The 22,305-nt window shown below is 40.6% G+C and overlaps 1 protein-coding gene and 1 pseudogene across 5 annotated transcripts in view; both read right to left on the bottom strand.

The window, feature by feature from the left end:
- The window catches only part of PDZD2 (PDZ domain containing 2), a 486,763-nt gene that overhangs the window by 218,045 nt on the left and 246,413 nt on the right, over positions 1–22,305 (bottom strand). The window lies entirely within an intron of this gene.
- On the bottom strand, positions 17,808–19,219 carry LOC110214321 (cell division cycle-associated protein 3 pseudogene; annotated as a pseudogene).

The raw sequence follows: 22,305 nt of genomic DNA, 5'->3' as shown, positions 1-22,305 counted from the left end.
TGACTGAACAACAACACGGACTACTGTCATTGAAGCACAAATCTTGCTACCACTTTGGGGGATTTTTCTTGTATATGTGATTACAGTGTCTTCTCTTTTCTTTTTTTCTGGGGGGAGGGGGAGATGGGGAAGAGGGGATGGGAAGGGTCAGTAACAACTAAAGATGATAATGGAAGCCTTCAAGAGAGCCTGAAGAGAAAACATCTACTGATTACTGTAAGTCCTGGGAGCATTTGCTACCATATTACCAAGCATCTTCCAGCTTCCAAGCCCTACCCTTCACCAGTTCAGAGAGGATGCCAACCACTCTGTGGCCTCTAAAAAGAATGTTCCATTTTGTCTAATTTCAAATATCAAGCAAGTGATTTGATTCACAGGCTCAAAAAGACACCATAATAGATAGTGATGTCCACAGCCCACCTTTAATCGGTATGAAGAATTCATTCAGACATCAAGAGATTTTTTTTAAAAGACCATATGTTCCTGTCACCTTTAATCACTACTTCTGTGATCTCATTTTGTCTTCTCTCTTTGTCTTCAAGTTCTCCTCAACAGTAATAAGCCAAACTATATTTTATCAAATAAATAGAATGAAATACAGATGATTGGATAACGTTTTTCCTCAAAATAATTTCTTTCTGCCCAGACCTGTGATTTCAGGGGCTCCCAGGTGAGAAAATGCTCTCTGCCAATCCAGATCAGCTAAACTGTCCTACAAAAATGCCTGGGACACCAAAAGGCTATGACTTATCCAGGATGACAAAACCAACATGCATCAGAGGCAGGACCCACACCTAATTCTTTCTGACTCTAAGATTAAGAGGTTCTCTATCCATTATGATATGCTGTCCTTTGACAGAAAAAAAAAGAGTGCGTGTTCTCTAAAGTAGTCAAGAGAAGGGCATAATGGGATTTACCTGATGAATTCATTTTAATGTCACTTTTGGGGGAATGAGCTAAACACACAAAATGATGAAATTGCACTAAGACTAGCAAGACCTCTGCATCCATGAGAGATGGAGAGTTAAACATGAAGGACATGATAATTTCTAGTCTGCATTCTTTCTTCTATGCTTCACTGAAAATAAACAGATTAACCGAAAGAGTGAGGCACAGGGAAGTACAAATTTTGCTTTTGAAGGTAGTATATCCATCACTCAGGAATCTTGGCAGCTTCCCTAAGTGATAAAGCATAGGTTCTGAACAATAAGGGAAAGGAGGGTGTGGCCATTTTAAAGGCCAAGAAAGCCTCTGTAGCTAAATTGCTAAGACAGAAATATTGATTTGAATAAAATACCTCCCATGATGAGAGAACCAGAGAGCCAGAGGTAGGAAGAGCCTTAGAAGCCATGAGGACCCACCCCCTTCATTGTGCAGATGAGAAAATTCCAGCCCAAAGAGATTAAGTAACTAGCTCAAGGCCACACAACTACCAGCATGTGCAGGATTTTAACCCAGGTCCTCAGACTGAAGAGCCAGTGTTTATTCCACTGTACCATGATATGTGGTCTTTACATTAAAATAAAGATTCTTGGTGATTCTGTCATATGGCATTAATCTAGCATGGCCCCAAACAGAAAGGCATTCAGCAAAAATATTGCTTTTTCTTGTTGGACTTCTGAGGCAGGATTTATGGGAGGGCATGAACAACAGTCTCACAGGATGACAAGGAACGAATGGGTTAGCTGTCTATGACATCAATAGAGGAAAAGCCTACATTAATAATAATAGCAGCTAACATTTATATGTTGCTTTAAGGTTTACACAGTCCTTTACAAATATTATCCCATTTTTTTCCCTAACAATGACCTTGGTAGGTAGTGTTATTATCTCCATTTTACAGATAGGAAAACCAAGGCAGACAAAGGTTAAGTGACTTGCTTAGGGTCATACTCCTAGGAAATGGTTTAGGTAGGATTTGAACTCAAATCTTCCTACCCTTCCTGACTTTCTACATCAATAGACTAAAGATGGATGTCAGACTGACAATCTAATGAAAAGAGACAAAACTGAACATCCCTTCTAGAGAAGATTCTGTCGTGTGTGTGTGCGCGCATGTGTGTGTGTGTGTGTGTGTGTGTGTGTGTGTGTGTTTGTAGAGGGAAGGTTTTCAGATTTGTGATTTAATCCACATAGGGAACTCCTTGTATACAAACTTCATTCGATAATGTAGAACAGCACTTGGCCTATAATATAAAGTCTTAGGAGGGTATCTGAGCCACTGAGAGACTAAGTAACTTACCCCAAACTTACAGTTTAGTATGTGCCAGGGCAGGGACAGTAGAAAGAAGAAGGATGACTCCAGAGTCAGAGGACCTGGATTCAAATTCCTATTACTAGCTGTATGACTCTGGGCAGGTCACTTAACTTCTCTAGGTCTCGGTTTCTTTATCTTTAAAATAAAGGGGTTTGACTTCAGGCCTTCTTAAACCTTTTCCTCTCAGGACCTTTTTTCGGTTGTCGACATTGTGTGGCCTGAGGGCATAAGTAGTGTGCAAAGTGCGAATCCTTTGTGTTTAGAACCAAGGCTATAGTGAAGTTGAGGATGCAACACGGGCAAATGCTGCCAGAAACACCTCGGAGTCACTACAAATTTGATTTTTAATTAATTTTTGGTCATTGCACATTCAGAAACCTTTTACTGTTGCCAATTTGTTCATGACCCCATATGGAGCCGTAACCCACAGTTTAAGAAGTGCTAGACTAGATGGTGGCTGATCTTTCGGTCCCTTCTGGCTCTAGATTTATGATCCTAAGATTTGAATTCATCTCAGGGCCTCCCATCAAATGGTCAAAACCAAAACAATTCAGTCACAAGCAGCATGAAGTAATTTCTATGGGCACAAGTCAACTGACTTTAAGTTTGTACCTGGCAGAAAACAAACCTTAAAAACCAAAACACACAGCAGAAGATTCTCCAAATTCTCTGTAGGATAAAAATATAGGATAAGGATTCAGTGAGTAAACGTTCCAAAACAAGAACGTCTATTTTACATTTTCCACCATGCCTGCCAACTTTATCAATGAGGCCTGTACTGTGCATCAGGGCTTACCACAGCAGCTTTAGCCCTGGACTCTGGCTAGTAATGCTCTGAGCACATTCCCATTTGCTGAACTGCTCTTCCTTCAGCCCTACACAAAGCCCATGTCATCAGAAGGCACCTAGTATTTAAGTAAAGGCATTCACCTTAGGCCCAGCAAGCTCACAGCAGGAAGACAGCAGCTCCATTTTTGAGAAGAGGCACTTTTGCAAAAGAGATGAATACCCAGAGAGCCAGCATGGGATCGGGTTTAATGCCATTTTAAGTAGGGATATGCTGTGTTGAAAAATGCCAACAACTTCCTGTGGCAAGCTAAACCTGGCCCTGAAGAGCAAAAGTATGGGCCAAGAACAAAGAGGGAGATTTCATTAATTGGCTTAATTAAGCTAGAGGTAGAAAAGCAAACCCAGCACACCTAAGGGATGGAGGATGGGGAAAGAGGGAGGAGGGTGCAGAGCTCAAGCATAAATGAGGACACCTGCAGAGCTGCAGAAGCCAATTCTGCTTTGTAATCCTTTACACATTAGGCAAAAAGAGAGAGAGACACTAATCAAAACCCAAACTTACTCCCTTAGATCAAGGACGTCTCAGTTGCACAATTTCATAGGCTGGCTCAGAAAGACAAACAACACACTTCCAACACCATCCGGTTGTCTTCCAAACCATAATTCTAACCTCCATCACTGGTGAATCCCTCAATGCAACACAATGCTGTGTGTGTGTATACATCTTTTGTGACACTCATCACAAACTTTATGTTAGAGACTTTATCTCTCCTATACTTTTATAAACTCCTAGAGGGCAAGAGCCATATCTTACGCAACTTGGCACCCACTACATACACTGCCCAATATAATCTAGGCACTCAGTAAACATTTGTGGAATTGATATTGTTTATCCTCATCTAGGAACAGCCAAGTGGTACAGCGGATGGAGAACCTAGCCTGGAGTCTGGAAGATCTAAATTCAAATTAGCCTCAGACAAGTCATTTAACCCCTATTTATCTCAGTTCCTCATCTGTAAAATGGGGACCCACTGGAGAAAGAAGTGTCAAACCACTCCAGTAACTTTGCCATGAGGTCCATGGCAAAGTCCATGGGGTCACATAGAGTCCGACAACCGAACAACAACAAATCCTCGTCCTTGTCATCATCCTCATTATTATCTAGCATTTATATAGTACTTTAAGGTTTGTAAAGTGCTTTAAATGTGGTAACTCATTTGATCCTCACAACAACCCCATGACAAAGATGCTGTTAGTATCTCTATTTTACAGAAGAGGAAATAGGCTAATAGGTTAAGTGACTTGTTCAGCATCACACAGCCAGGAAGTCCCTTAGGTTGAATTTGAACTCAGGTCTTCCTTTACTCCAAGTCCCACACTCTGTCCACTGGTCACCTACTTGCCTCTAGGATTAGCCTGATTCTTCTTGATTTTAAAATGTTAAATAGTTAACTGAGATTCCCATCAATTTGGAATTTATGGAAAAATCACTAGAATGTGGAAACCTTGAGGGGAAGGACTGTTTTTGCTTTTCTTTATATCCAGAACCTCTAACATAGAGTCTGGCATAGAAGTAAACGTTTAGTAAATGCTTGTTGACCAACTGGTTCCATTTTGCCCATGGTTCTCAACAATTAAGTTTGGAATACTGGCATAACTATGAATGTTTTGGTTTCTTTCTGGTGTTGAGTAGCATACTGAAAAAAGTGAAAAAAGAGTCAGGTTAAAATCCTGTCTCAGGCATTCACTGGTTAAGTGCCCATGGGCTGTCTCTGGGAACCTCCATTTCTTCCATTGTAAACTGGTGATATTTTTTTCAGTACCTACCTCAAATGATTTTTGCAAGAAATCACATTGTAAACCTGAAAAACTCATGGAAATAGGCCTGATGATGATAGGCCACTGTTTATTATAGACCTCTTTTGAATAAATGCTTTTTTTTACTTAATTTGGACTTTCAAATTCTTTACAACATACATAGTAATTTAAATACATTGCCTTAAAAACACTTTACAGTTTTATAATCATAAACTAGTTTACTAGTTCAGAATGCTTTTTTCACTACTCTTATTTGACTTTAGTGATTAGGTCTTCATCCATCTTGGATGATGGAATTATTTTGGAATTAGTTATTCTAGAAGAGCAAATATTCACAAAATCACAGACCTCCTCTCTCCACACCAGAGACAAAGTGGGTGGGGGGAGAAGAGAGGGAAAAAGGAAAAAAAGGAAGGGAGAGAAGAAGGGAGGGGGGAGAAAGGGAGGGGGAGAGAGGGGGAGAGGGAGAGAGAGAGAGAGAGAGAGAGAGAGAGAGAGAGAGAGAGAGAGAGAGAGAGAGAGAGAGTGAGTGAGTCCTTTAGGAGTGTAAGTTTCCTCATATTCATTGTGAACATTTATTTCATCTGAGCCTCATACTAACCCTTAAAGGTAAGTACTATAACTCTTGCTAACCCCTTTTGACAAAAGGGGAAACAAAGGCTCAGGGAAATTAAGTGACTTACTTGCCCAGGGTCGCATAGCTAGTAAGTGTCTGAGCTAGGATTTGAACCCAGGTGTTCCTGAGTTCGTGTGTAGCCTTCTATCCACTACACCACACTGCTTCCCCCTATGCAATGGGAAGTATATTTATGTATACTTTTAAATTAAGGCTCATATGTATTTATATTCAACATAAGTCACAGAAAATTGGTTGAAGGGAGACAAAATGGAGCAGTGGACCACAGTCTCAGCTTTTTAAATAGCCTGAAGGACTCTCAACTGTAACTTTGATTACTCAAAGCCAAACGTTATCTCAGCATGTGTGTGGCACATATATTTAAATGCTCTTTTCTGACTACATGATGATAATTGGGTGAGACTGGAAGAAAAGTTCACATTACTCTTTTATAAGAGCTCTAGGTTTCTGCCTCCCTCCTCCTCCATCTACCAGGGTTGTTGAGGGCCAGTGGGTAGATCTTTATTAGAGAATGGGTAGCTATAAAGCCTTTTAGTATCTGGGTAGGTTGTTTCATTTTGACCCTGGAAGACAACCTTCATTGACATCATTAAGTCCCCACGACCTTCTATTCAGCTGGATGGAAGGGTGGAAGGTTTGAGTATGGCCATCTTGCTGATGAGAAAACAAAAGAATAAAGAAATAAAACTGTCCCCTGAGATGAGAGCCAGAAAAGAAGAAGAGCACCAGTTTCCAGGCCTTCCCCATGATCACACTTCCTTCTATTTCCCTAATAAATAACCAGGGAGCACTTTATACCTGAAGACACCTCATTACAACCTCCATTGTCATCATTTCCTTTCTGCCATGACTGGCTGGCCCCCAGGGAAGGCAGGCAGACAAGAAGTAACAAGAATAATGAGGAGTGAGAGGTTTCTAGGCTAGCTAGCCAGCCAGTTGTCCAGACAGCAGCCAGCCAGACTCCTTGGACGGCTGCTGCTCCTTTGAGCCCATGCACTTACTCAGGTCAGAGCCAGCCCAAAGAGGGTTGACAATGAAGCCTCCTGCTCCATCGCACTTGCTCAAATCAAGTCAGTTCTTTGGCTACACTGCCTGCTTACTGAACTTAAGGGGCTTAATCTGTCTCTACTCAGCAAGTAGCCAGATACCCTGGAATTTCGTTTATAGGTAGCAGAAATTAACTTCAGAATGATGGCCTGGCAAAGTGAAAGGGCCTGAACTCGCCAAGTCAGAAAGCCTGCTTCTGTGACTGGGCTTGGCCCCTTATTTTTACCCTCTTGTCTGTAAAATTGAGGGACCTACATGTTGGGAGGAAAATGCTCTGTAAGCTGGAAAGCACCATGTAAAAGTGAGCAACTGCTATTTGTTATCAATTACTAAACTGGATAAAAGTCTACCACCCAACCGACCAGTATTTCCTGAGTGCCGCGTGTGTGCCAACTGCAAAGCTAAGCACCACACTACCAGTGATACCTCTTCCCCAGCGAGTTAGAGCTAGACCTAGCGGGCAAAACAAACAGGCTCCAGGGCTTTTAGTGAGTTCAAGAATTCAATTCAATTCAAGAAGTATTTATTGCCTACTATATACCAGGCACTCAGGCAGGATACAGTCACGAAAATGCTTTCCCTCAAGGAGCCGACACAGAGTGGAAGAGGAATACAATATAACACAACTACATAAACCCAAAGTATTTATAACACACATACACAGACACAAAGTATTTATCACAGAACACTGACATATAAACAGTATTTACAACATAACACAGACACATAAGCACGAAATATTTACTGAAGAGCAGTTTGCCAATCAATCTTCTTTGGTAAACAGGGTTTTCTCACTTGGAACTCCTCCTCTACGCCAATGCAATCACAAGTCAGATCACAAATTGGACGGGCACTTGCTCAGCAAGTAATAGTCACAGAGGATGTGTATGTGTGTGTGTGTGTGTGTGTGTGTGTGTGTGTGTGTTGCGCTCGCGCACGCAACCACCTGGTAGCAGGTGGTACCTGAGTGCTATTCCTTTGAAGCAGGAGTTCTCAACCTGGGGTCCCTGAATTTGTATTTTCATAGCTACACTGCAATATAATTACTTTCTTTAGAATCTATTTTAGCCATCTAAAAACAAGATTCAGAGAAGGGATCCACAGGTTTCCCCAGACTGCCAAAGGGGCCCAGAAACCTACAAAAAAGGTTGAAAACTCCTATTTTAAAGGAAGACAGGGATTCAAAGAGGTAGAAGTGGAAAGGGATTACATTACCAGTATAGGAGACAGACTGATCAGAAGCACAGAGATGAGAGATGGAATGTCAGGTCACAGAAACAAGAAGGCTAATTTGACCAGAACTGAGAACGAATAGAGGGAAATAATTTAAAATAAGATTGAAAAGGTAGGTGGGAGTAACCTTCTTCTCACAGGCCCTTCACCAAGGAGTCAAATGTCCAGTCCTGGCCTTGACCCTCCTCTGAATGGGCCAAGAGTGAATGAATGGTCTGGAAAGTCTATAACACAATACTCCGTGATACTGACCACATGACACACCTACAGTGGAGACCCCACAAAATTTTCTCTTTTGACAAAAGAGAAGTCTTAACTAGCCACAGGAACATCAGTAATGGTTGTTCTGGGTGATTTACTAAGGAAGTTCCCACACTTTGAAAGAAACATCATGCAGAGCCAGAAACAAGCTTGGTCTGGAAAGAATTGGCACAGCAGGCTCCAGGGGCCACTGTGTGTGAACATCTCCCCCCCCCCCCCCCCATGAGGAGAGAAGCATAACTCAATCTTAACAGAAGCACGGAGTTTTCTGAGAAGTGCTGGGCCGAAAGCTTATGGGTAATCCAGGGGGCTGGAGAATCAAAAGGAAATGCAGACCACTCACAGAGCAACCTTTGGAGACAGTTTCTGCAGCCAGCTCCTAAAACCTCAGACCTCATTCAGTAGTGTTTACAAGGGAACAGTAAAAGTGGGCAGGGCTTTTTTTTTTTTTAAACATAACCAGACCTACATTTAGCCAAACCAATCCCACTCTTTGTTCTTCAGGCCAGCTTCAGAGGGGCCACTATAATTCTTTGCTGCTTCTCCTCCCTTCTCTACCTCAAAAGCCTCAGTACCTCCAGTTATTCCATTTAGCTTCGGGGTTCCTACTAAAGCAATTTTTTTTTGCATCATTGATCCCTTTGTAAGTCTGGTGAAACCTATGCACCTCTTTCTCAGAGTAATATTTGTTTCCTACATGCATGATTAAAGGAAATAGTAAATTCCAGTGAGAGCTTAATAATAATAATGATGTAATTTCTTTCTCATTCAAGTTCACAGACACCCTGAAATATCCATTGACCTCTTGGGGATTTAAAGATCCTTAGATTAAGAACCCTTGATTTAAAGGAAAGCAAGAGTTTTCCACATTTAATGTTATTTCATACTCTGTGAAGGCACAGGTATGGGAATTTTTTTTTAATCCTGATTTTACAGTGATGGGGAAATTGATGCCCTGTCTATACTATGGGATCTATAATCTTGGATGGGGTGGAATACAGATTTATTTTCACTCATCTATCATTGAAATTTAGAATTTCCTTCAAATATGAATGTAGACAATAAGATATTCTGAGAAAGTATCCAGAGGCTTCACTAAAATACCAAAGGGGACCATGACACAAACCAGGCTAACTACTGATCTAGGGTTTGGAATTATGACCCCCACATTACTAAACTGTGCATACCCTTTGAACCAATAATACCACTACTAGGCCAATACCCCCAAAGAGATCAAGGGAAAAGATCCAAATCTACAAAACTATTTGTAGCAGCTTTTTTTTTTAAATAGTGGCAAAGAACTGGAAACTAAGGGAGTTTCCATCCTTTGAGTAATGGCTGAACAAATCATGTCATATAAATATAATGGAATACTATTGTGCCATAAGAAATGACAAAAGGGATGGACAAAGTATGGTACATAAATATAATGGAATACTATTGTGCCATAAGAAGTGATGAAAGGGATGGTTTCCAGAGAAACCTGGGAAGACTTGTATGAACTGATTCAGAGTGAAGTGAGCAGAAACAGGAGAATAATCTATATAATAACATTGTATAGAGACCAATAACCTTGAAAGTCTTAGGAACTCTAATCAACACCAAAACAAACCACAGTTTCAGAGGACCAAGGATGAAGCATGCTACCCACCTCCTGACAGAGAAGTGATGGACTTAAGCTGAATTGACATATACTTCTTGGAATGAACAATGTGGGGATTTGTTTTGCTTGACTATGTGTATTCATTATAAGGGATTTATTTTTATTTTCCTTTTTCCAATGGGTAGGGAGAGAAAGAAAGAAAAACTAGATTTTTTGCACACTGAAATTAAAAAAAAAGAAGAAGAACCTTGATTCAGGTCTTTTAACATTCAACAGGTACCTGTGCAGCGCTTTGGCCAACCATATTCAATCCTTTCCTCTTGCTACGTGGTTGGCTCACCTTCTCTTATGATCAGACATTTCCTGATTAATACCTTTCATATAACTTCATACATAAGTCATAACTGACAATGTGCTGCGGTCTATTGATGCCTACCAAATCTCTCCTCATTGCCAACTGAGTCACCCACAATTACGATTTTTCAGAAATTGCACATTCAGTGACTGGCAATTATACAAACCTCACCAAAAGAACACTGGTGTTAAAAAGATGAACTACTGTACCAACATGCAGCTTTGGATACCTGAAAACGCTACCCAGCTTCCCAAATGTAGTCTAGCCCAATCCCTTCCTATTATTCAATGAATCCTTCTTAAAATAGAAACTTGTTCCTGGGGAAGGATAACACATTAATCCAGTACTCCCTATCACATGTGATGGGAAGGAAGGGATGGGGGGAAACTGTCAGGCACTTCCAGGATTAAGAGTAAAAGCTTCCCACCAGTGGTCTTGGGTCACTGGCAGTGAGGAGCAGACAGAAAGGAGTGACAAAAGCGGTGATGGAGGATCCCAGGGATCACACATCAAAAGCTGGATGGTACTTTTCTGGCTCTCATTGAGACCTGGCTCCCTTCTGATGGCACAACTTCCCAGGCTGCTCTTTCAAGCACTGGCTGCATTTTTACCTATCTCCCCCCACATACTCCCAATCACTGATCAAGGTGGGGGAGTTGGAATACTCCTTTCTCCCCACTGCCACTTTCAGATTCTCCTTCTACCCCATCACTCACAGTGATCTATCCACCTTTAAGGTTCACTCATACAGTATCTATCACTTAATCAAAATTCTGGTAGCTGTTATCTTTTAGCCTCTGGGCCTCTTCCTTTTCTTCCTCTAAGAGTTCAGTACCTGGCTCACAATCTTTTCCTTCTCTCCAACTCCTGCCCTCATGCTAGGAGACTTCAACATATAAGTGTTATTCCTTCAAACATTGTAGCCACACAGTTCTTCAGCTTACTCATTTCACATGACCTTGTCCTCCAACGCACCTCAGCCACAAAGATGGTCATACCTCTGATCTTGCCATTATCCACAAATGCATCACTTCTATGTTTATGAACTCTGAATTTCCATTATCTGATCACAATTTATTGTCATTCCACCTAGCTGTCTACCTTGCAAACCCAAACCCTGTTCTTCCTCCACATGATTACCTCTACCCCTCAGTTCTCTCCCAGGCCATCAGTTCTAACTAGCTATACTCTCCTCCTTCCTCCATATTGACCCCTTAGCAAACCATTTCAACTACATACTGTCCTTTTCTCTTCAGTTCCTTGCCCCTTCACCACTAATCTTGCCCTGCCAGGCCTCAGCCTCAGATCACTCATACCACCTGCTGCCTTTGCCCCTACATATGTGTTGCTGAACAAAGATGGAGAAAATCATGAAAATGCACTGACTGGCAGCACTACATATTTGCTCCATAACCTTAATGGGGCTCCATCACTACAAGGCAACTCTTTAAAGCCTCCCTAATTAACTCACTATTCCACTCATCAAAGCAACTCTTTTCATCCCACCTCAAACCTTCCATGGCTCCTGCTCTCCTCACCCTCTCAGCTGAGAATCTTGCCTCATGTTTTGTTTTTTGGTGTTTTTGGCTAAGCAATGGGGTTAAGTGACTTGCCCAGGGTCACACAGCTAGTGTTATGTGTCTGAGGCCAGATCTGAACTCAGGTCTCATGTTTTACTGAAAAAAAAAATAGGCTAGTCATTAAGACTTTCTTCTTTTCTTCTCATTTCACATTACCCAGATGCCTTCTGCCACTATATCCTCTACTCATGACTCCCATGAAGATATGTCCCTTCTCCTTTCCAAGGCAAATCCTCTTTATGCCCAAGTGACTGGTCTCCATCCATCCTGTTTCTTCCAGCAGATTGCTCCCTCTATCATCTCCTTGTCTACTGGCTGGTTCCCTACTGTCTGCAAACATGTCCATCTCTCCCCATCCTCAAAAAACCCACACTTGATCCACATGTCCCTGATAAATATCACTCCCTATCTCTCCTGCTTTTTGTGGCTTAACTCCTTGAGAAGGCCATCTACAATAGATACCACCACTTCCTTTCCTCTCACTCTTTTCCTAACTCTTGATAGTCTGGCTTCTGACCTCATTATTCCACTGAAACTATTCCTTCCAGAGTTACCAATGATCTCTTCATTGACAGATCCAACAGACTTTTTTCAGTCCTCATCCTCCCTTGACCTCTCTGTAGTCTCTGACACTGTCAATAACCCTCTTCTCCTTTATATTCTCTTCTCTCTAGGTTTTTGGGACACTACTCTATCCTGGTTCTCGTTTACCTGTTTGCTTCTTCTTAGGCTCCTTTGCTGGAACTTCATCCAAATTATGCCCACAAACCATAGGTAGTCCCCAAAGCTTTGTCAAAGGCCCTCTCCTTTTCTCCCTCTAGATAACTATTTCACTTGACTTTATCCACTCCCATGAATTCATTCCCATCTCTAACCTGATGATTCTCAAATCTATCCCGCTCTAACATTTCTGCTAAGCTTTAGCCTTACATATCCAACTGCCTTTTGGATATCTCAAACTGGATGTCCCGTAGACATCTTAAACTCAACATATTCAAAACTAAACTAATTTTCTTTCTTCCTCAGCTTCCACCCCTTCCAAACTTCCCTACATTGTCGAGGGTATCACCATCCTTCCAGTCCCCCAAGTTCACAACCTGGGTGTCACCCCTGACATCTCTCACCCAGCCCCCCGCCAAATACAATCTATTACCAAGGCCTATCAATTTGATCTTCATAACATGGATTCATATGCTCCCCTCTCTCCTGATACAACCACCACCCTGATGCAGGTCCTCTCACCTCATAACTGGACTATTTCAATAGCTTATTGGTTGTTGTGACTGCTACAAGTCTCACTCCAGTCTAGTACCTCCTCCACTCAGTTGTCAGCGATCCTCCTAAAGCTCAAGTCTCACCACCTCCCCCTTCTAAGCAGTAAACTCCAGTGGCCTCCTATCCCCTTTTTGGCCTTCAAAGCTCTTCATAACCTGCCCCTCCCTACCTTTCCAGTCTTCTTACACCTTATGCCCCTTCCCCTCACTCGCTCCCCCAAGCACACAAATACTCTGCCATATAGCGACACTGGAACCCTTGCTGTTCCTCAAGGAAGGCACTTCATCTCCAAATTCCAGGCATTTCCAGTGGCTGTCCCCTGAGCATGGAATACTCTCATTCCTCATCTCAATCTTGGAGCTTCCCTGGCTTCCTTTAAGTCCCAGCTAAATTCTCACATTCTACAGGAAACCTTTCCCAATCCCTCTTAATTGTTGTGTCTTCCCTCTGTTGATTTTTCCCCAATTTACCCGGTATATGGCTTGTTTGCATATAGTTATTTACATAATATCTCTCCCATTTGATTGTGAGTTCCTTGAGAGCAAGAGCTGTCATTTACCTTTTTTTGTATTCCCAGTGCTTAGCACAGGGCCTGGCATATAGTAGGTGCTTTATAAATGTTTATTGACTGACTTTAAAAATCATCTAGTCCAGCCTTCTCATTTTTCAGGTGAGGAAAACTAAATCCCAGAGAAGTCAAGAGACTTGCCCAAGGTCACATAGGTATCAACAGAGGCAGAATTTGAACCCAGGCCATCTGATTCCCAAGCCAGTGTTCTTTCTTCTGCATGAAACTTTTCCTGATCCTCCCATCTTCTGGAGCTCTATCTTCCGAACTACTCTGTATTTAATCATTTTGCACATATTTTATATTTATTTGTTGTTGTTGTTGTTGAGTCATATCCAACTCTTCGTGACCCCATGGACACCATAGCACACCAGGCCTTTCTACCTTCCACTATCTCCCAAAGTCTGTCCAAGTTTATGTTTGTTGTTTCCATAACATTATGTATTTTTATATGTACTTTGTTTCCCCTATTAGAATGTAAGCCCTTGCAAGCAAGGATTGTTTCAGTCTTAGAACTTAGGTTCCCAGTGCCTAGCATGGTGGCTGGGACATAGCAGGTGCTTAATAAATACCAACAGATTCATATTTTTCCACTACACCATTGGCTCTCAGACAAAATCCCCTTTGGTTACAGCTACTCTTATCAACAGATGCTCCGGTCCTGCCAGTTAGTGTCAGTCAATGCCTTTATCTCTTTATGTGCCACCATGATCAAGCGTGAAGGACTAGGTGGAGGAGGTGCCAGCAGCAAAACACAGCCTTCTGGGAAGTGTAGATGAGAATGGGCGAGGACAAGGAGCCAGCATTCATTTACTCTCTGCTAGTGGGAAATTAACAAGGTTAAATAAACAAAAAGCCTTTCCTAGCTTTGGTGCTCATTACTAGAGCCGCAAATAAAAGATTTTTAAGGTGGGAGTAGAAGGGAGGAAATAGATGAGAAAAAAAAAAAGACCCAGGAAAGAAGAGACATCTTCTTGAAGGAGATATTTTTATTTTCTCAGAGAGGAAAGCTGGGAGATGAGCTGGAAATTTTCCCTTGAGAATCTAAATGGAATTTAAACTTCTGCCCCTGACTTAGCTAAATAAGACTGTCACCAACAAATCTCAACAAAGAAAAGTCCTGAATGAGCTAAAAATGGCTTGGCTGGGGAAAGGAGGAGTGGAGGGAGGAAACTTTGGGCAGCCAGCCAAGTAAACTGACCTGGGGTTTAATGAGGTAATGATCTCTTGAAAGTCTTTTTGTTTGCTTAAAGCCTTAAAGATCTCCCTTTGAGGCTATCTGGCCATTCCCTTTCGGGGGGGGGAGTCAAAGGGTTGCTCAAGGAAAGGAAAGGCAATTGTAAGGACACTTGCAGATTCCACTAGCTTCCTCCAAACCACACTTTCAGACCATGCTAAAGACCAGGTTGAGATGAAGTCAGGCTCAATGCTGTCTCCTCCACATCCCCCCACCAAAGACAGGAGGCAAGAATTATTGTTTTCAGATTGCCCCAGCAATCATCCTATCTCATGATGGCTTCTAACTCAGCACTGTGTAACACAGATGCAGCCAGAAAGAATTTAGTGTGAAAAGAGGTGGTGGGGGAGAAAAGGAGGGAAGATAAAATAAAAAAATTTCCAAAACTTCACAATTTTTTTTCCAGGAGGTTAAGACCATTACTTTGAACTGTGTCAAACTCACAATCTTAATTTACTATACATATAGCACCAGTATAACACTCAAAACAAGCATGCTGATTTCAGCCAGGTCCACAGAGCTCTTAGTGTACATTATTTCAGTCTAGGGATGGTTCTTCCAGCCAACAAGTCATTTAAGGGAACTGCTTACATTCACTAAAGAACACTACGGGTACACTATTCTCATCACCAGGTAGTTAGTTTTACCTGGTCTTCCTCAGAAGCTTTAAATGACCACATTTAATTTTCTGTAGGTACTTGGCACTAGAGTGTAACTTTGTTGGCTTTGGACTTCATGGGATATGGATCTAGCTGGTTCCACTGGATGTCTGAAGAGGATACTACAGATGAACACATGTTAGCAATTAGACTGTGAGCTCCTTGAGGGCAGGGATTGTCTTTTGCCTCTTTTTGTATTCCCAGTGCTTAGCACACTGTCTAGCACACAGTAGGCACTTAATAAATGTATATTTATTGATTGATTGGTTAGGGATGTCCGGCTAATTAAACAACTGACCCTATGTCAGAAGAAGATATGTATCTTTGGAATAATTTCTGAATATGGTTTTAAAATTTTAACACTTTGCCAAATTTATGCCAACATAGATTGTGTAATTACAACTATTAAGCTTTGGCACTTTCAAGCTGCATGTTATAGTGGATAGACAACTGGCCTTAGAGCCAGGAAGAACCCAGTTCCAATCTCACCTCTAACACACACTGGCTATGTAAGCCTGGGCAAGCCACTCCACTCTTTTTTTTTTTTTTTGCTTTTAGGCAATTGGGGTTAAGTGACTTGCCCAGGGTCACACAGCTAGTTAAGTGTCAATTGTTTGGTCTGAGGCTGGATTTGAACTTCAGGGCCAGTGCTCTATCCACTGCGCCACCTAGCTGCCCCCACTTAAACTCTTAATGCCTCTCTAAGCAACTTTCTAAGAGATAAGTTGCAGAGAGGATCCTGACCTGCATTGGTAGAGGGAGTGTCCTCACATAGGAATTCCGTATGTCAATGAAATCATAGCTGAAGCTTGACCCCAAAGTGATAGGCAAACATTACCTCCCCTTCTTTCCTTGCAGAGGTGAGAGATTATGGGTGTGGAATACTGTATGTAATGCCAGATTTGGAAGATTTGTTGGTTTGTTTTATTGAACTGAAATTCTCTACTTCTTGAAACAAAATTAACTTAAATGGACTTTCATTTGAAAAGCATTGTGGAGGGAAAATGGTTGCAAAAACAAATAGCAGTGTGACCATTTGTATTTTTTTTGGTAGGGTCAGCACAATATACATGCATACCTACATGCCACATGTAAACTATTTTGACACACTTTGACTTTAAGAACTCCAGACTCATTCTTAGCCTTACACTTCCATCCCCATCTTATTTCCTCAATAGGCAAGGCAAACTGCCAGGACCTGGAAAAGTTAAAAGACTCTGAAGAACCTTTGGCATTTTCATATGCAACAACAATAAAAAAAAATAAAGACTTCTTCCAGAACTAAGAAATATCCCTCAGGAGAAGTATTCCAAAAGGGAACAAAATGAAATAATAGACTGATAACTAGATATTGAGAGATAAATTAACAAAAGCTCAAGAGAAATGGGAAGTAGAGCTGGAGTTAATTGTTCTCCATCCTTCTTGGCTGTAACAATGAGGGAGATGGGACCGTGGCTGCCAGCAGCTGTGATAAGAACTAGGACTCTCCTGATTGGTGCCATTTTTCTCAGGGTCTTGATTTATCCCTAGGTATCAAGGCTAAGAACCTTGGTTTCCTTCTCTCTTCTTCTTCTTCTCCCCAGCTATCATCCAGGAGGTCAGAGTGGAGCCAGAGACACTCTGTCTGTTTCATTTCCTTTATGCCAGGAGTACCTCCTCACTAAATGAAAAGGCATGAGTTGAAGGGGTGTCCCAGCAGGCATCTCTTCCCCTCAAGCCTCATTTGATTTTTAAGGGAGGTGATTAAATACACCAGGGGACACTTAATGCCTGCAACACGGAATCCAGATGTTAAACAAACCTTTTCTTTATGGTTCAGGGTCTGCCCCTAAGTGTTTCGTTTAATTAACATCTAAGCTGTGCCATTTAAGTGGTTTTATTCAAGATGTAGCTTCATATAATGTAATAAGCAGTGGACTGAAAGTCTGTAGCCCTGTGTTCTGGTCAAGGCCAACTAGTAATCGTGACAATGATGAAGATAATCATATTCCAATAGGTGGGTGACTGCATCTATCTATCCACATAGGTCCATACTCTCCCATCAGTAGGGCAGAAAGCAGATCCTTCACACCTTCTCATCCTGTGCAATTCTACACTTAAATTTATGTGGTGCTCTGGGGTTTACAAAACACTTTCTTCACAACAGCTCTGTGAGATAAGGAATTCAATTCAATAAGCCTGAACAGTGCCAGCCATTGTGCTGTGTCTGGGGATACAAAAACAGACTCTCAACAGTCCTGCCCTTCAAGGAGATTTCATTCTAGTAGGGAGAAACAGCAGGTACCCAAACAAACACTACTGCCTTCATTTTATTTTTAAAATTTTATTGATGCCTTTTTGTTTTATACCATTCATTTCCACAGATGCCATTCCAATTGAATCCTCTGTTGCAATAAGAGGAAAAAAAAACATTTAAGCAAAACCAATTGATATTTCAACTGCGTCTGACAGAATATGCAACATCTTTCATCCATAACCCCTCACTTTTCAAATGAGAGAAAGAAGATATGTTTGATTATCTGTTTTTCGGTATTGGAAATGGTTTTAGTTTACGTTACTGTTGTATGTTGTTTTCTTGCTTCTGCATCAGTTCACGCAAGTCTTTTCAGGTTTCTCTGAATTCCTCATGTACTTTCTTTCAAAAATATTATTCCATTACATTCATAAGCTACAATTTGTTCTTCCTTTCCTCAAATCCATAGAGACCACAAAAAGTCCTGCTATGAGCATTTTTTACTTTTGATTTTTTTTTAAGTTTTTAAATATTTTCTTTAATATAAAGGAAATCATACATACATCAAATACACACTGTACAAGTGGGGATGAGGGAATTACCTGGAACTCAAAGATAAGGGGAACAGGAAGATAATGGTTGACAATAACACGCTTTCTTCTTCAGAGTGGATTATCTAAGTTTTGTGGGGAGGCAAGATGAATGAATGGGTCCATCTCTGGGTTATTAAGGGAAAAGATAAAATGAAACAGCAAAGTGCAGGAGTAGAGAGAATTAGGTTCTAGTTCTCAACCAAGGGACAATGCTGGTTCTCTTTGTCATGACCCTGATCCCAGGCCTGTCCAGTGATCTTCAGTGGGTGTCCAGTTCCCAGAATAGCTTCTTCTTTCCCTTCTCCCACATTTTCACTCAGCACTGTGGACTGTTTACTCTGCCAAGGCATCAGCACACCAAAGGAATTATCATCCTGCAAGATGGTGAGGGGTCATCTTCGTAGGACCTTGCTAGCAGGTTTCCTTCTAGGGGACCTAGAACCTGAGGAAAAAGGAGTCTCAGAACTTCTCAAGAATTTGTCAGGGTCCTGGCTTGTCATCCAAAGTGCTGGACGGTGTTGCGTTATTTCTGTAGTATTTGCCTGTTTGGGGGAAACTTCAGTGTGGCTCAGGGAGGCTGGTAGTTTCTGGTGCTCCAGGAATAGTGGAGTATCCAGAGACAAGTCCGCCTTGGGCTGTGATGAAAACTTCACAGGTAGGGCCAGCTCACTGGAATGCTCTAGCGTAGAGGCTTCAGCCCCAAAGGCCTCCCCAAGCTGCTTTACCAGCTGGTTTGGAGGGTCTACTGTGCTGGTTTCCATAGGTGTTCAGATAATGCCAAATGTGAGAGAGCGAGGATCTCAGCCCCGAGGTTGCTCCATATCCTTGGTCCCCACTTTCTGGGCTGTGTCATGGCAGAGGGACTTAGTTGTGGTGAGCTCTCCACCTGGATAGGGGTGTGCAGAATGCCTGCACTAGGAGAATGAGGGTCTGTTACATGCACCAGATGCTTGTTGCACTGCGCAGGGCGGCCAGAGTGGCCCGGATGCTCTTGACTGAGCCCATCCTCACAGCTCGGCCGGCCAGCTGCCCATGAGGGCAGGAGGACTTTTCGAGGTCAGGCTTTTCTTATGGATCCATTACCATTCAGTCTTACTTTTCATTTTATAAAGAAACAGACACATAAGCAAACAATTTTAAGTGACAACTTAAACTTATGTCTTCTGATCTTAGAAACAGTAGTGCTTCCATACTGCCGCACTTTCATATAGTCTAGGGTTTATATTGTCATAGCAATATTCTTACATTTAAGTACCACACTTTGTTCAGACATTCACCAATTGAGTGACATCTACTTTGTTTTCTAGGTCATTACTGTTACAAAAAGAGCTACTATAAATATTTGAGTATAAAAGAGAAATGTCTTTACATTCTTAATCTCCTTGAGAAGCAATATGCCTAGCAATACGATCTAGGTCAAAAGGTAAGGGCATTTTAGTCAGTGTCTTAGTATAATCCCAAATAGCTTTTCAGAATGGTTGGACTAATTCACAGCTCCACTAAGGGTGTAGTAGTGTGCTTCTTTTCACAACTACTCCAACACTATTTCCATATTCTGTCATCTTTGTCATTGGCTGTGTGTGAGGTGAAACTCAGAGTCATTTTGATTTGTACTTCTCTCATTATTAATGACCTGGTGGAATTTCTCCTACAGTTGTTAATAGTTTGCAATTCTTTTGACACCTGTTTGTCCTTATCTTTTGACTGCTTAAACATTAAGGAATTGTTTTTGGTCTTATATATTGTTGTTATTTCCCTATATATCTTTACTCAGACTTCTGTCAAAAATATTTGATGCAAATATTTTCCCCCAACAGATTGCTTGCTTTCTTTATTCTCATTCCATTAATTTTGTTTTGCAAAAATTTTTAATTTCATGTACCATCTATTCTTTTGTGATTATCTCAATCTTGTGTACGCTTAAGAAGAGCGGTAAAGCTAGCTGATCTGGTTCTTTTATATTTTTTATCATATGAACTTTATTATTCAGGTCACATATCCATTTTAAACTTTCGGTGGTATATGGTATAAGAGTTTATCTAACCCTAATTTATCCAACTGCTTCCCAGTTTTCCCAGAAATTCTTGTCAGAGAGTTCTTTCTTGGGTAATTTTTGATCTCCAGTTTATTAAACACCAAGATATTGAGTTCAATTGTTTCTGATTCTTTGTTACCTATATTCTCCTTATCTGTACTATTTATAGTTTATAAATAAGATATCTTTTATCTTCTTTATCTATATTTTCTAAAAAGTCCTATGTCTATTCTATTTATCTACTTTTTAATTTTTATACTGATACTAAATAGTTTTGATAATTACAGATATAGAATATAATTTGAGGCCTGGGTGTGCTTTAACCCCTTCATTTTTACCTTTTTTTGTTATTTTCCTTGAATTTTATCATTTGTCTAGCTCTATAAAGTATCTCCTTGATAGTTGGTATAACATTAAATCTGTAAATTAATTTGGATAGTATGATCATTTTTTATGACACTGGCTTGCCCCAAACATGACCATTAACTATCTCTCCCTTTCTATAAACAATCCTTCATTTCTTTCAAGAGCATTCTGTAATTGTGTCTATATAGATCTTGAGTGTGAATGTGTGTGTATGTGTTTGCAGATTAACTCCCAGATATTTTATATACTTTGTAGTTTTTAAATGATACATCCCTTTCTACTATTCCCTCTAGGATGTTGGAGTGTGTGAGAGTGTGTGTGTGTGTGTGTGTGTGTGAGTGCGTGTGTATGTTTCTTTATCTATTTACTCCTCAACACTTTGACACCTAGTTCCAGCCACTTTAAAACTAAGGTCACTAGTGACCTCCCAAATACCAAAACCAGTGAAATCTTCCCGGTTCTTCTACTCCTGGGCCTTTCTGCATCCTTTGATATTGGATGTATATAGTTGTTTGGATGTTGTCTCCCCAGTTAGAATATATAAAGTTGACTTTTGTGGGTTTGCTTTATATCTTGCTAATTTATTAAAGCTGTTAACTGTATCAATTAGTTTCTGTGCTGATTCTCTAGGAATTTCTGAATAGACCATCATGTCACTATCAAATGGGGATAATTTTGCTTCCTTTGTCTCCATTTTTATTTTCTTCCTTTGGTCTTACTGCTATTGCTATCATTTATAAAACTATGTCAAATACCCACAGGGAAAGGGGTATCCTTGCTTTACTCTTGTCACTATTGGGAGAGCTTCTAGTATTTCTTCAATAGCTATAATGTTAACGTTTGGGTTTAGGCACGTACTTTTAAAATATCTTCTAAAAAGTCCCATGTCTATGTTTTATAGGGCTTTTAGCATAACTGTATTGTGTTAAAGGCATTTTGTGCATTTATTGATATAATCATGTGGTTTGGGATGTTTTTGTTTTTTAATATAATTCCTTGTATTAATCGTTTCTTAATGTTGAAATATCCTTACATCTCTGGTATTAATTCAATTTCATCACAATGAATTATTTTTCACATTTATTGTTGTAGACTTTTTGCCAGAATTTTCTGTTAAAATTTTGAATCAATATTTATCAATGATATTGGTCTGGAGTTCTCTTTCTTTGCTTTTTTCATGCCTAGTTCAAGCATCAGCTTGATATTTTTCTCATAAAATGGGCTTGATAGGGTGTTAGATCATATACTTTCAAACTTAAAATCTTCAACACATGAACAATTCCACCTTCTAAAAGCTCAGCACTGATTGAGGCTAAAGAAAGCAGAGAACACAAGACAACAGATTACTCTGCTTGTCTGCAAGACCTTTCTCCATGGTTATCTTGGAACACAACCGAAAATTATAGTCTAGCAATTTTAACAGAATAAAAAGGCATGATTCTCCAGCAGCCAAATGTTAAAAAAATTTCAAGAGAAAATGGTCTGAAAGGAAAACCACTGCCCTTCCAAATCTGTTTCTCATCTGTCCAAGGATTTATTGGTTCTTGCAGTATATTAATCAATTGCTTGGAGAGGGGGGAAAAAAAAAAACATGGCCCAAATGTAAATACTTGTTGCTAACAATTTTTCAGTGTTGTAAGTCAGACTTAATGCAGTTGGGTGGCCTTACAAACTGCTCACTAAATGGCAACTTTAGTACATTAAGAGAAGCAAGGAAGAATTCTGGCACGAATACATACATCAGTTTAAAAAATAAACA

Source organism: Phascolarctos cinereus, unplaced genomic scaffold (assembly GCF_003287225.1).
Source record: "Phascolarctos cinereus isolate Bilbo 61053 unplaced genomic scaffold, phaCin_HiC Scaffold_4;HRSCAF=312, whole genome shotgun sequence".
NCBI classification, from domain to species: Eukaryota; Metazoa; Chordata; class Mammalia; order Diprotodontia; family Phascolarctidae; genus Phascolarctos; species Phascolarctos cinereus.
Note: the sequence above shows the minus strand (reverse complement) of the source record. Positions and strands in the feature narration are given on the sequence as shown.